We start from the raw sequence: 15,922 nt of genomic DNA, 5'->3' as shown, positions 1-15,922 counted from the left end.
CACAGCACTTTGTCTGAGGGTTTATCCACACTACGGGCCGGATTGACAGGCAGCGATCGATCCAGCGGGGGTCGAGTTATCGTGTCTAGTATAGACACGATAAATCGACCGCTCATCGCTCTAGCGTCGACTCCGGTACTCCACCTCAACGAGAAGTGCAAGGGGAATCGACACACCACAGTGAAGACACCGCGGTAGAGTAGATCTAAGTACGTCGACTTCAGCTATGTTCTTAACGTAGCTGAAGTTGCGTAACTTAGATCAATCCTCTCCACCCCCCCGTAGTGTAGACCAGCCCTTAGGCTTGGTCTGTTTTACAGACTTACGCTGGTACAACTATGTTGCTCAGGGGTGTGGAAAGTCCATATCCCTGAGTGATGCAGTTACACCAGGTATAGACAGGGCTAGGTCGATGGGAGAGCTTTTCCCGCTGACATAGCTACTGCCTCTCAGGGAGAAGCTCTCCTGTCGGCGTAGGTAGTCTCTTCACTAAGGCTATGTCTACACTACCACTTATGTCAGCAAAACTTATGTCGCTTAGGGATATGAATATTCTACTTCCCTAAGCGACATAAATTATGCCGGCATAAGAAGTAGTATGCACAGCACTATGTTGCTGGAAAGCTTCTCCTGCCGACATTGCCACTGCCACTCATTGGGGGTAGTTTTAGGTCTACAGGAGAACGCTCTCCCATCAGCACAGAGCAACTACAAGAGAGATCTTACAGCGACGCAACTGCATCAGTACATCTGCACCAAAGTAAGCTCTCTAGTGTAGACATAGCCTAAGTGCTACAGTGGTGCAGCAGCATCACTGCAGCGTTGGATGTGCAAATAAGCCCTTAGTTGCGCAAGTGGTACTGGATGAACATGTCAGTTTTGTTCACTGGACTCTTCAAAGAAGATGTAGAGAAGATACATTGCACATAGTTTTCCCTGTAGTTCCTCTAAGATATGGATATCAAAGAAGGGCCACACCAATTAAGTAAAGAAATTGGAACTAGATCATTCACTGCCACAGTATCCTTCTGTTTATGAACTTCAAGTAATTTTCTCTCTCTACTATAATTATCAGCCTGGCAAAGGAAGTCCTGCAAATATACAATCCTGGCATTAGATTTACTGTTCTTCCTTTGCCATGATGATTATTGATTAATAGACTAATGATTTTATTTACTAATTTTTTTTAAAAAGTCATTTGCTCACCCTGGAAGTGCACAATTTTGCAAGACTAGTATTTATACAGATAATTAGCTCTGAAGAAAGGTCCCTGACTGACAGCCCTGGAGGTTGAAGTCCTCTTTTTATCCACAGACCAGATACAGCCCAGGCAGTGGCAGTCTACAGGTATGTCTTCACTACCAACGTTAAAGCACCCCCATGAGGGGAGTAGCTACCAGCGCTGGGAGCGCAGCTCCCAACGCTGGTGCATGGTCTACACTGCCACTTTACAGCGCTGAAACTTGGGCCTTGGCTACACTTGCGAGTTACAGCGCTGTAAAGCCGTCCCCAGGGCTGTAACTCACTCCCCGTCCACACTGGCAAGGCATTTGCAGCGCTGTATCTCCGTGGCTGCAGCGCTGCATGTACTCCACGTCCCCGAGAGGAATAGCGTGCATTGCGCTGCCGCTGCAGCGCTGCGGCGCCAGTGTGGCAGCCCAATGCGCTGTGACTGGCCTTCAGAAGTAGTATCGGCAGTATCCCAGTTCGGCAGTATCCCACAATGCCTGTTCTAGCCACTCTGGTCATCAGTTCAAACTCTACTGCCCTGGCCTCAGGTAACCAACCATGTGACCCGCCCTTTACATTCCCCGGGAATTTAAAAAATCCCCTTCCTGTTTGCTCAGCCCAGTGTGGTGTGGAGTGCTATCAGCGAATCTTTCCAGGTGACCATGCCTCCATGCGCCAAGCGAGCCCCAGCATGGAGCAATGGCGAGTTGCTGGACCTCATCAGTGTTTGGGGGGAGAAAGCTGTACAGTCCCAGCTGCGCTCCAGCTGTAGGAATTACGATACTTTCGGGAAGGTATCAAAGGACATGATGGAAAGGAGCCATGACTGGGATGCCCTGCAGTGCAGGATTAAAGTGAAGGAGCTGTGGAGTGCCTACTGCAAAGCCCGCGACGCAAACGGCCGCTCGGGTGCTCCCCCCGGCGACCTGCCGATTCTACAAAGAGCTGGATGCAATACTTGGGGTTAACCCCACCTCCACTCCGAGCACCACCATGGACACTTCAGAGCTGGGGGTGGGGGGGAGGGGGAAGGAGAAGGAGGAAAACGGAAGTGAAGGTGGTGGGCCGGATGGAGACACCCCGGAATCCCTGGAGCCATGCAGCCAGGAGCTCTTCTCGAGCCAGGAGGAAGGTAGCCAGTTGCAGCGGCCGGTACTTGGTGGAGGACAAACAGAAGAGCAGGTTCCCGGTAAGCGGTTTTTATTTCGGGAAGGAATTTTTTCGGTGCGGGCTCTTTGGGAGAGGAGGGTTAGGCATGCATGCCTACATGCGGAATAGTGCATTGATGTGGTTTATCACATCGCGGTAATCGGCCTCGGTAATCTCTTTGAATGTCTCATCCAGAACGTGTGCAATGCGCTTGCGCAGGTTTATCGGGAGAGCCACCGTGGTCCTTGTCCCAGCCAGGCTAACGTGTCCGCGCCACTGTGCCGCGAGGGGACCATTGCTGCACACAGGCAAGCTGCATATGGGCCAGGGTGGAAGCCGCATTGCAGTAGAAGACCCTCCCTTGCTTCCCAGGTCACCCTCAGCAGCGAGATATCGTCCAGGACGAACTCCTATGGAAAATGTTGGGACAGTGTTCAGTGTAGGTGCCCCCTGCAGCTGTTGGCTTTCCCCAAGGCACAGAAACCCAGAGGACAGAGCAGCCCTGAAACAATCAGTCTCCCTTACTCACCATTTTGAGGCTCCCGTGGGATGTGTGTGCTCTGTTTCGGATGGGAAAATTATGCTATTGTGTAGACCCTGTGTGTTTTCTACTCCTTAAGTGCGGGGGGGAATCATTACTCTGTCTGGTATAAACAATGCTGCCTCTGTTAAAATGTTGCATTTTGCCTATACAGCAGCATCAACCTTGAGACCTCAGCCGTCCCTCTTATGGCCTGCTCAGAGACTGTAAAGACTCAGGAAGAGACCGCAAAAAAGCAAAGACGACATGCTGCAAGAAGTGATGCGGCAATCTATTAAAGAGAATGAGAAAGCACAGAACTGGAGGGAGAGAGAAAACAGGATCTGCCAGGAAAACGCAGTGCACCGGCGGCAAAGCACGGATCGGCTCAAACATCCTGGAGCGCCAAGCAGACGCTATCCAGGAGCTCGTAGCCATGCAGAAGGACCAGTACCGCAAACGCCACCCCCCCTACAGCCCTTGTCCCAAAACTCTTTCCGTTGTGCCCCACTGTCACCTCCAACCCACTTTCCCCAACTTCCGTGTTCTTCACGCCACCAGCTGCCTCCAACACCAGTATCTTCACCACCCAGCCCTGAAAACCACGACCCTTACCCTCTGCACTCAACCCCCATCACCATGCAGTATAACTATCCTGAAATGCAGCACTCACTGCACAGCACACCAGACAGGACATACGCGAATCTGTGATTGTACCGTTCCCCACTCCACCCCCTTGTTTCTTTTCAATAAATGGATTTTTTGGCTTTGAAAACATTCTTTATTATTGCATAAAGTAAAAGACTCCTTAGCCCAGGAAATAAACAGGCACTGCAAGTCTGCTTGTCTGCTTAGCAAACACTGATTCCTAAAGATTGGAACTACTGCACTTCACTCCCGTGCAGGGCACCAGATAACACTGCTGGTTTTCAGCCTCAAGTTGCTCCCTCAAGGCATCCCTAATCCTTGCAGCTTTGGGCTGGGCCCCTGTAATAGCCCTGCTCTCTGGCTGTGCAAATTCAGCCTCCAGGTGTTAAACCTCGGAGGTCCATGCCTGAGTGAAGCTTTCACCCTTCCCTTCACAAATATTATGGAGGGCACAGCATGCGGATATAACCGCGGGGATGCTGTTTTCAGCCAACTCCAGCTTCCCATACAGAGATCGCCAGCAGCCCTTTAAACGGCCAAAGGCACACTCCACAGTCATTCGGCACCGGCTCAGCCTGTAGTTGAACCGTTCCTTGCTGCTGTCAAGGCTCCCTGTGTAGGGTTTCATGAACCATGGCATTAACAGGTAAGCGGGGTCTACAAGGATCACAATGGGCATTTCAACTTCCCCTACCGTGATCTTCCGCTCTGGGAAAAAGGTCCCGGCCTGCATTTTCCTGAACAGTCAAGTGTTCTGAAAGATGTGTGCGTCATGCACCTTTTCGGGCCAGCCTATGTTAATGTCAATGAAACGCCCACGGTGATCCACAAGCGCCTGGAGAACCATAAAGAAATACCCCTTCCGATTAACGTACTCGGATGCTAGGTGGGGTGGTGCCAGAATAGGAATGTGCGTCCCGTCTATCGCCCCTCCACAGTTAGGGAACCCCATTTGTGCAAATCCATCCACTATGTCCTGCACGTTACCCAGAGTCACGGTTCTTCTGAGTAGGATGCGGTTAATGGCCCTGCAAACTTGCATCAACACGATTCCAACGGTCGACCTTCCCACTCCAAACTGATTTGTGACCGACCGGTAGCTGTATGGAGTTGCCAGCTTCCAGATTGCAATAGCCACTGGTAGGGCAGCTCTCAATCTCGTGTCCTTGCGCCGCAGGGTGGGGGCGAGCTCCTCACACAGTCTCACGAAAGTGGCTTTTCTCATCTGAAAGTTCTGCAAACACTGCTCGTCATCCCAGACTTCCATGATGATGTGATCCCACCACTCGGTGCTTGTTTCCCGAGCCCAAAAGCGGCGTTCCACGGTGCTGAGCATGTCCGTGAATGCCACAAGCAATTTCGTGTCATACGTGTTACGCGGCTCGATAGCATCGTCGGACTCCTCACTCTCACTGTCACTTTGGATCTTAAGGAATAGTTCGACAGCCAAACGTAACGTGCTGGTGAGATAAGTCAGCATATACCTCAGCAGTTCGGACTCCATTTCCCGCAGACAGATCGCGCTGCACAGAAACCGTTGAAAGATGGTGCCAAAGGTGGACGGAAACAAAGGGATTTCTGGGATGCGAAGCGATGCATCACGGGGCGTTGGGACAGGATCCAGAATGCCCCGCACCCACGCCCCCTTCCCACAACCCACGGCGCCAGAATGGGCAGAGGTGCTCTGTGGGATAGCTGCCCATAATGCACCGCTCCCAATGGCACAGCAAATACTGCAAATGTGGCCACGACAGTGCGCTGGGCAGCTGTCAGTGTGAACAGACTGCAGCACTTTCCCTACTCAGCTGTACGAAGTCAGGTTTAACTCACAGTGCTGTACATCTGCAAGTGTAGCCAAGGCCTTGCATTGCTCCGGGGTGTGTTTTTTCACACCCCTGAGCGAGAACGTTTCAGCGCTGTAAAGTGGCAGTGTAGACAAGGCCTTAGCCTCTCCCTACATTGACTCAAAAGGCCCTAGCCATACCCTTGAGCGAAAGGATACTTCAGAACCTGATCTGACCACTATGTAAATTGGGAGTAACTCCACTTATGTCAATGAAGTTTCAACCGTGTAAGTGAGTTTAGAATCAGGCTCTTTGTCTGTAAAGGCCCTTAGCACAAGTAAATAAATAATAATAAACATTTTTTTAAAAGACACATTAAGATGACAGCATGAGTCGCAAAACTGAGAACAACAGGAACACATTTGTTATGCTGACAACCCATTTTCACACTCCTCATGTAAAGGTTCTGTTAATCCTGACGAATATTCAGTTTCCTCTGAGCAGGGGCCTGCAACTTAATGCATAAATTCACACTTCCTAAATAGGACGGCTTGCAGGAGCCTTCAGAATATGGCAGTTTTTCCATATGCTTTTTGCTTTAACAGAAAAATTTTCCTTATTCTTTTTTTAAGAAGTTGGAAAAAGACCAATAATGAAAAGCGTCCATTTCAGCCTTTAGGTGCATGTACGAACACTAAGGTCATCTACATCTAGCACCAAATCAATGCCAAAAGGACTCCCTGTTCTCCACCCTCAAAGGGAAAACCCTCAAACACTTCTTCCACACACCAAAAAGGTTTTTCCTGAGATGACAGTAATAAAATAATAAAGAACAAAGTCATTTGGTTGGGACCTCACTGTACTAGGTATGATACAAATTCCTAGTAAGACAGACAATCCCTGCCCCCGAGATCTTACAATCTAAATAGACAAGACAAAGGAAGCATTCTCCTCATTTTAGAAAGGGGGAACTGAGGCACAGAGCGATTAAAAGGTCATTTCCCGTTTAGGCACCAAAATAGATGGATTTTAGAAAGCTCAGCATGTTGAATGCTAAGTTGATCTGAAAGGGAGCTTCTGGATGTTAAGCAGTTTTGAAGATCTGGCCCCAGGTTGTGGGTACTGAGAACTTCAAAAATCTGGACTTACGTGACTTTACCCAAAGTCGCACTGAAGTCTTTCGCAGAGAAAGGAACTGAACCGAGATTTTTGGAACCTCAGTCCAATGCCTTAACCACAAGACCATACCCTGTGGGAAAATAGTCTTAGATTCAAGTGCAACAAGAGGAGAAGTGAGCTCCAGAGTGAATGGCCCTCCTCTGGGACCAGCCTGCCTCCAGACCTCAGACTTACAAACCAGAAGGCTGTGAGCTCAACTGTGCCAGCTGATCTTAAATGCCAAGTTGGAGCCTGAACAGGCTGCATCTGCACTGGCAAAACTGGACCCATAGTTCAGCATCAATATTGCAACACTGTTGTTCACAAGAGTGGATAGCTTACAGTTTGATGATGCAGTAGCGACAGCACCTGCAGCATTTCTACACTCCAGCCCTCACTACTGTCCCCACCAGCAGTGAATTAGGCATCCAGTTTTTCCTAGCACAGGCAAGCTGAGTGGGAGATGATCTCTAAGATCCAGGATTCAAACTACAAAAAGGTTTTCTTTTCCAACACCATGATTTACCCATGGAGACCAACTGAAAGCACGGACATGGTATAACATGCTTCATGTGAAACCCTGGTCATTAAGCAGGCAGCCACACTCTCACTAGCTGAAGTCTGAGTTACCTTCCCAGGTTGCCCCACAAGCAGTGCATTGCAGTAATGCAATCAGACTCCTTATTTGTCTCACACAGACTTGAATTCAATAAAGAAATTCATAGCCAAAGGGGGCATGACCTTCCCTCAGAGGGGTATTCAGTAGCTCCTCAGAACAGAGATGGTCTTCATCTGTGCCTTGTGCATCAGCGAGAATACAGTCAGACCTTAACAAAAACTCGGATCTTACGGTCTCCTTTTCTAAATACACTGGGGCCAAGCAGAACGTGTAAGATAAGATCCCCCTGTTCAGATTGACAGACCTAGCCTAGGAGTTGTACTATGAAGTGTTCTGGAAAGGAAGACATCACTCCATAGCAAAGTCCCTCCAAGATTTTAGGAAACTGAGGTGCAAATGAAAGACAGTTTAAATGGGGACCTAAGACATGTGGGCAGTTTGGAAGCGTAAAAGAACAGATGAACGTTTCAATTACAATATTACTTCAGGTTAAGATGAAATACAACCTTCTCAAATCCAATAGTTTTCTGAAAAATAATTAGACTAAATTACATCACTTTATGTTTATAGAGCATCCTTCATCTCAAAGCACTTTCCAAACATAGATGAATCTAAAAACTTGTCAAGGATTACTCTAATCCACTACCAAAATGCAGTCACTTCTGAAGTCAAACTCAGCAGCTCCTGTTTTATCACTACATAACAAGAGCACTGTGTGCAAGTGAAACTGAAGACGGAGTTTAGTTAGGGAGAATTAAATTCCCATTGTTAGAATTTGGCCAGCACACCAAGGTTAATCCCCCTTGGTGATACAAACAGGACGGTTAATGAACACAAGCAAGCAGGACCTCAGCTTTAAATATCTTCTGAAAATGCCAGAATTATGGTTGCCTGTGTATCTAGACCTGGGTGAAGTTTTTTGGCTGAAACTATTTTTTGATAAAAACTCAGATTTGGTGAAACACGTTTTGCAAAGCTGACACACTTTACTGCACACTATTCAAATCCTGCTCCAAAGACAGAATTGTTAATTTTCCTCCTTGGCAACACCCATCTGAGATGAGGCAGTATTATCTCACAAGGGGAAACTGAGGCACAGAACACGTAGGTCAGGATAATCTACTAATAAGGGATGCCCAATCTGAGACAACTAGGACCTGTTTTTTTCAGAGTATATTGCCTCATATAGCATTTTATATGTTCAAAGCACAGCTCCCACTGACTTCACTTGCAACTGTGAGTGCTCAAGACTCCTGCAGATTATACACCAGGGTCACAAATCAGGCACCCAGAAACTGAGGAACACACAATTAGTGGCCACTTGTGAAAAATCTGGTTTAAGTGACTTGCCCAACATCACATAAGAACTCTGTGGCAGAGGCAGGGATTGTGACACTGGCAAACCAGGTGCCAGCTCATTTCAAAGTCCCCATGAATCATAGAATCATAGAATATCAGGGTTGGAAGGGACCTCAAGAGGTCATCTAGTCCAACCCCCTGCTCAAAGCAGGACCAATTCCCAACTAAATCATCCCAGCCAGGGCTTTGTCAAGCCGGGCCTTAAAAACCTCCAAGGAAGGAGACTCCACCACCTCCCTAGGTAACGCATTCCAGTGCTTCACCACCCTCCTAGTGAAATAGTGTTTCCTAATATCCAACCTGGACCTCCCCCACTGCAACTTGAGACCATTGCTCCTTGTTCTGTCATCTGCCACCACTGAGAACAGCCAAGCTCCATCCTCTTTGGAACCCCCCTTCAGGTAGTTGAAGGCTGCTATCAAATCCCCCCTCATTCTTCTCTTCTGGAGACTAAACAATCCCAGTTCCCTCAGCCTCTCCTCATAAGTCATGTGCTCCAGACCCCTAATCATTTTTGTTGCCCTCCGCTGGACTCTTTCCAATTTTTCCACATTCTTCTTGTAGGGTGGGGCCCAAAACTGGACACAGTATTCCAGATGAGGCCTCACCAAATGTCGAATAAAGGGAAACGATCACATCCCTCGATCTGCTGGCAATGCCCCTACTTATAAAGCCCAAAATGCCGTTAGCCTTCTTGGCAACAAGAGCACACTGTTGACTCATATCCAGCTTCTCGTCCACTGTGACCCCTAGGTCCTTTTCTGCAGAACTGCTACCTAGCCATTCGGTCCCTAGTCTGTAGCAGTGCATAGGATTCTTCCGTCCTAAGTGCAGGACTCTGCACTTATCCTTGTTGAACCTCATCAGGTTTTTTTTGGCCCAATCCTCTAATTTGTCTAGGTCCCTCTGTATCCGATCCCTACCCTCTAGTGTATCTACCACGCCTCCTAGTTTAGTGTCATCGGCAAACTTGCTGAGAGTGCAGTCCACTCCATCCTCCAGATCATTAATAAAGATATTAAACAAAACCGGCCCCAGGACCGACCCTTGGGGCACTCCGCTTGAAACCGGCTGCCAACTAGACATGGAGCCATTGATCACTACCCGTTGAGCCCAGTTGAATTCAGCCATGTATTTGTCAGTAATCAGTCTGGCTCATCTCTGTGTTAGCATTGTTAAAACAGGTCTTAGAATTATAAGAATGTGTTTAGACTTTACTGAATTCTTGTGAGTTGCTGCAGGCATTAATCTCACTGATAAGATCTGTATCCCATATGGTAAAGTAATATTTGAGCATTGGCATTTTAAGCCTTTGTAACTGTGTAAATCACCAGACAGGAGAGAGACATTAACTAGTGTGAAATGCTGGTCTCCAACAGAAAGTGTTATGACCTGCCTGACAAGGAAGGCCCCTGGACACCAGACGGACTGAAGTGGAACATTAAAGAGGACAAAAGACTTTGTTGTTTTCTCTCTTCCTGGTTCTGCCCCAATGAAGTCGGGGCAGAACCATCAAGTGAATTCTTGCAAGTGAATTCCTGCCATCAGCTGCGTTTGCAGCTCAAAGCAGAAGGGGGAAATAGAATAAAAACCTCTAATAAGGAGGAACTGCTTCTCATTGCTACTTGGACTATGGGGGAAAAGTAGGACAAAGTAAGGACGCACCAGCTGCTTAGCCTGGGTTAGCCCTTTAAGACAACAGAGCATGCTCATTATAGAAGCTTCTTTCACCTTTTGAAAATTTAAGAGTATAACATTTGTGTATATATGTTTACCTGCTATAACCTTGTAAATAACTTATTTCCTTTTCCTATTAATAAATCTATATATAGTTTATTATAGGATTGGTGACAAGTGTTGTTTTGTGTGAGATCTACAGTGCAATTGACCTGGGGGAAGTGACTGGTCCTTTGGGACTGGAAGTAACCTGAATACTGCTGTGATTCATGGTGTAAGTGACCATCTATCACAAAAGTAGACTTGCCTAGGTGACAAGATAGATTGGCGCAATCAAGAGGACTGTCTATGACACCATGTTTAGGCTGTTATAGTGCTTGAGGTGTTCATAATTGATAACTGGTTGGTGAACTCTAAGTATAGAGCTCACCGCCAATCTGGGATTTATGCCCTGCTTCTTAACAGTCTGCCCCCAAGGTTGCTTGACAGGAACAGAATCCAGTTCTCTAGGACAGCATTCAACTGCCTAAACCATGAGACTCTCCTTTTTATTCCTGCAGTCCCCTGCCTCATTCACCATACACCTACCGGCTTCTGCAACAACAAAGCAGGGGGGCCCTACAGACTACAGCCTCCTTTACTATACAATCCTCATCACTCCCCCAAAGCGGCTCCATCATGTGCACTGAATGAAGCTGGGCCTCTGGAAATATAGTTTGTGATCATTTAATTAAAAACTATATCCTAATGCCTATACACAAGGGGGCTGAATTAAGGTTGCACTAAGCAACCTTAATTCTGGCATTTCCTAAATATCAAATGCTTGACTTTGCAAGCTTAATGCTCTTTGAACCTATTTTTGTGTAATTTTTTTTTTTTTTTTTTAAAGCAGAGGAAACTGAAAAAACAAATTCCATAATGTGGAATCATATTGAAAGCCATGTGGGTCATTAGAAGAGTTGGAACCTTTAGATCCACTGCTCACATCACTCCCACATGAGCAAATGGAGTAAATTATAGCAATAGTAGGTTGTCATCCTCTATAAGGACCAGTACTGATTAGAGAAGGATGAGGTTTCACAGATATATGCTGACTGCAGGAGGAATGGTCCTGGCCACCAGTCCGGGGGGCTCTGCATTTTAATTTAATTTTAAATGAAGCTTCTTAAATATTTTAAAAACCTTATTTACTTTATATACAACAATAGTGTAGTTATATATTATAGACTTATAGAAAGAGACCTTCTAAAAACGTTAAAATGTATTACTGGCACGCGAAACCTTAAATTAGAGTGAATAAATGAAGACTCGGCACACCACTTCTGAAAGGTTGCTGATCCCTGGTGTACACAAACCGCTTGGAGCATTCCCCCACCCACCCAAGCTTGAACCTCTTCGGCCACATCCTCTACAGCCTATTCCTGTCCCAGTCCTGTCACTTCTTCACTCCAGTCCTATTTTCCTTGCCTACCCTGTCCCAGTCTCTACTCCTAAGGCTTCTCATCCCAGTCACATTCTAGCACAGCCAGTCCTAGTTTCCCCATCCTAGCTCCTTCTCTGATCCGTCTCTACCTTCCTCTCCCCACTCACCCTCCAGTCATTCTCTCCCTGGATTCCCAGCCCCTTCCATTGGCTCCCAATCCCAGTTTTCCTTCCCCTTCTCATAGAATCTCATTCTCCCTCCTCCTACCACATCCCCAGCTCCTTGTATGATCTATTGCAGGAGTTCTCAAACTGGGGGTCAGGACCCCTAAGGGAGTTGCGAGGTTATTACATGGGGGTGGGGGTCGCAAGCTGTCAACCTGAACCCCAAACCCCGCTTGCCTCCAGCATTTATAGTGGTGTTAAATATATTAAAAAGTGTGTTTAATTTATTGGGGGGAGGGGGTCGCACACAGAGGCTTGCAGTGTGAAAGGGGTCACCAGTAAAAAAGTTTGAAACCCACTGATCTATTGGCCTAGCTAGTCCCAATTCTAGCCCCGCACCCCTGCTCCACAACATCCGTCACCACTCCCCTTCTAGGTCCATTCTTCCCCCCTGGTTCCCAGTCTCCTTCCTCCCATTAGCATCTCAATATCTCCCCCCCCCACCACCACCACCACTACCAACTGGCTCCCAGTCTCCCCAACCATTTCCCTCGTTGGCTCACACCCACTACCTCTCCTCCCCCATCCCAGTCAGCCAGTCCCACTCCCCCCACCCCCCTAGTTCCCGGTCTCTGTTTCTCAAGCATAACTCCCAGTCATTCCCTCCAATCCAATCCCACTAGCCCCCTTGTCCCAATCTACTCTTCCCCTCCTCCCCCAGTCCAGTTCTTGTCCCCTCTGTACTCAAATCAGGCAGTTTCTTCCTCCACGCTGTATGGGCCTGGGGGGAGGGAGGGGTTTACAGGGGAAGAGGTGCAGGTCAGGAAAAAAACGGTTCCCTGCTCTCAGGTCCAGTCCCTGGTCTTATTCTAAACTGGAGCAACAAGCAAAAGGCACAATCCTGACACAGAGGACACCACCCTGTCAAATTTCAAGTCTCTGCATCAAAGTACCAGCATGCTAGAGCTTCTCAAGGAAACGGTTACCACCATTTTATTTTTCTAAAAAACATTGCAAAACAACTTTTTCCCTCCTTAACCTCACTCTTAAAAATGGCAGAACTGTTTTGGCTGAAAAGTTCCAAACAAATCCAGTCTGAGATGGACACTTGGTATGGAAAATTTCAGTGAGACCAGTTAAAGTTGGCTACAGTTATAACCAACTGAAAACAGGGTCTTATAATAGAAAGTCCCAGGCAACCTTTATAGTAGGCAGTGCTACCAGCCCCACCTATAACAGTTAAAAATGAGAAGGGGGGGGGGGAGATGGAATTAATCACACACACAAAACACAGAAGCTTTATAGGTATCATTCTGTGAGCCTCTGACAGTTAATCCCAGACCTGCTGGCAGGGCTGTTATCAGCAAGTAGCAAGACGTGATACATTTCCCCCTTTAATCGACACTATTAGATAATGATGGAAACCTGTGCTGGAAGTACTCCTTGAAAACACTCACAGGGCATTCTCCGGCAAAAACTTGCAAGGGTCAAGGGCAGAAAGCAGCACAAATAGAAAGCTGAAATGGCTCACTTGCTTCTGAAGCATTCAGCCTATTAGCCAGACTACCTGCCAGGTATAAAGGAAGCCATTCTGTGCCTCACCTTATGAGGAAAGGACTGAAATGAAAGTGGAATTGAAACTACAGATCTAATAATAAAAATCAAGGCAAGAGTACCACCTCAGATGCTCATTTGAATGGTCACTGTTCTGAAAAGAAAAGAAAAAAAAATATATCAAAAAAGTGAGAGAAGATGGCACTTATGTGAGAATCTGTCCTGTCCCAGCCAACACAGAGAGCAGGCACAGTAGCACCAGCACACTAGGGGTTTGAAGTTCATAAGCATGAAGTGAAAATGTCTTCATTTGTTCTTGACAGATTTATCCTGCTGGCTTCCAGGGCTCTGATTTGCCATAGAAATGATGGATTTTGTTGACATTTTGAGTTTAATTAGATGGCTGGATCTGCATGTCAAAAACACTCCCTGCACAGCGTTCTTTCAAAAAATGAAACAAAAACACGTGACTAACATAAGCGCCATGTCTCAAATAAGTCTGCAACCCCCACATAATTTCTAAACCAGGTTCTCTCTCTATATTAGGGCAGAACCAAAGATGGGAACTGGCAGCACAGGGCCCACCCAGGTTCCACTGCTCCCCCAGACTACATGGCAGACACTGGACATCTGTTGGTCAGTCAGCTCTTGTTAAAGCATCATCTGTTGGTACATTGGAGATGGGAATGAGAAAGGCGGCAAGGGGGAGTAACTTTGCCTAGTGAGCAGGTTTGTAATTTGATTGTAAATATAACGTTCCTTTTTTTTGGTTTCTCCAATGTATCCACTACATTAAAGAGAAGCGGCCATAACCTGACAGATCCTCATCTACACTGGACACACAAGGGCTCAGCTGAACCACTGTAACTTTCAACAGTTCCAGGTAGCCACATTAATCATCATGCTTTGTGTAAAACAAGTTCAGTCCCCACATAGCACTCCTATCACTGTATTGCCAGTCAGTTGAGAGTACGTATCCTACAGTTCCCAGCACAGCTCTCTGACGTAGGGCTTTGTCAGAGCAGCCATCGGGCCTTGGAGTTTTGAATTTTCAAAATATAAATTCTGTAAGTTGCCATTTCAATGTATAAAACAGTGGGTATTTTGTAAAATTAATGCGCCTCAACAGCACATAAAAACTGTAGGGGGAGCTGACAGTGACTCCTATATTTAATTTGCCTAACACTTGCAAGAATCTTTTATTCTGGGAACTTGTTAGAGACACTCTGACACCTCCATGTTTGCAGCAGGCCTTTGAAATGCAGCTACAGGAAAGCCCTCTGGCTAGAGAAGTGCCTTTTCTTTGTCCTTTGAAAGGCCAGTGGGTTTTCCAGGCTAACAATCATCATTTCCCTTCTCTTGCTGGTGTTCCTCAGGAATATGGTGGCAGAATGCTCAAGTAATAATTGACCACACATTCTAACGAGCCATGCCCACCCTGCCACCAAATCAGTAGTATGCTGCACCAGTGAGAATGCCTGGGAGTTGTTGGAATGGGCAAGAGGGCAAAGAGCCTGGATGGCTCCCGACCCCCTGCCCCCACCCAACAAACCCAGCACATGGCCCCATACCCTTCCCCGGAGGTACCACCTGGGGCAGGAAGAAAGAGAGCTGGGTCACGCTCATCACAAGTGCTCCCTAGAGTAGACGCAGCAACCCATTTCCCACCCCCAAGATAACTCCTCTCTCCTGCTGCCAGCTGAGGTACTGTGTCCTGTGAGTCCAACATTACTTGGCCAAAACAAAATTACATTGAGACGGTGGGTAGGGGAGGGAGAAAAGAGGCCTTACAAACAGATGCCATCAAAGTCAGTGTAACATAGTAACTTTTGAACACTGCCTCCCATCAAATTACAAAATTTCAGGGAATGCTCTAAGTATCAAGAACCCTGTTGATTTGGTGAAAATCAGAAAACCAGAAGGGAGAAATGGGGGACACACGGAACGCCTGGCATCTGGTCAGCAGGCTCAACAGCTTCTTCAATCAGCTCTGCAATTTTCTATATATCAAACCAGTTGTAAATATTGACACAATGAATGACTTATCAGACAGAAAGAAAAGAAATAATGGAGGAGGGGATGCACAGAGCCCCAGCATTGGAGTGGCAAACAGGAAGCTTGGGGGGGGTGGGGGAGAGGAGAAATGCAATGAGCTCAGCCAACAGAAGTAATGAAGTGTGCAATCCACTAATGTATGTACTCTAATACATTCTGTATTTAAACAAGAAATGCTCTAAGACTGCATACGTTACACCTTATAAACACAGAAAACTCATACATAAAAGTTACAGAACCTGCAATATAATAATCTGGATTACAGAAGACCTTGAACAGAGCGATTGCAGGAGCAATCACAAGACTGCTGGGAGGACGAATACAATAACCATGCTTTCTTTGTATGCCAGCACTGCAACAGGGGTGAGCCTGGGGAAACAGAGGTACAAAGCCTAAGGGTATGTCTATACTGCATGCTTTTTTCGACAGTGTAGAGCAGTGTTTCCCAAATTTGGGACGCCGCTTGTGTAGGGAAAGCCCCTGGCGGGCCGGGCTGGTTTGTTTACCTGCCGCGTCCCAGGTCCGGCCGATCGCGGCTCCCACTGGCTGCGGTTCGCTGCTCCAGGCCAATGGGAGCTGCTG

The 15,922-nt window shown here is 47.0% G+C and overlaps 1 protein-coding gene across 1 annotated transcript in view; it reads right to left on the bottom strand.

Moving 5' to 3' along the window:
- TRIM44 (tripartite motif containing 44) overlaps window positions 1–15,922 on the bottom strand; it is a 98,852-nt gene that overhangs the window by 61,589 nt on the left and 21,341 nt on the right. The gene's annotated exons all lie outside the window — the stretch shown is intronic.

This window comes from Terrapene carolina, unplaced genomic scaffold (genome assembly GCF_002925995.2).
Source record: "Terrapene carolina triunguis isolate 2854851 unplaced genomic scaffold, T_m_triunguis-2.0 Scaffold96, whole genome shotgun sequence".
Taxonomy (NCBI): Eukaryota; Metazoa; Chordata; order Testudines; family Emydidae; genus Terrapene; species Terrapene triunguis.
The sequence above is the reverse complement of the archived record's forward strand: the minus strand, read 5'-3'. Positions and strand labels throughout refer to the sequence as shown.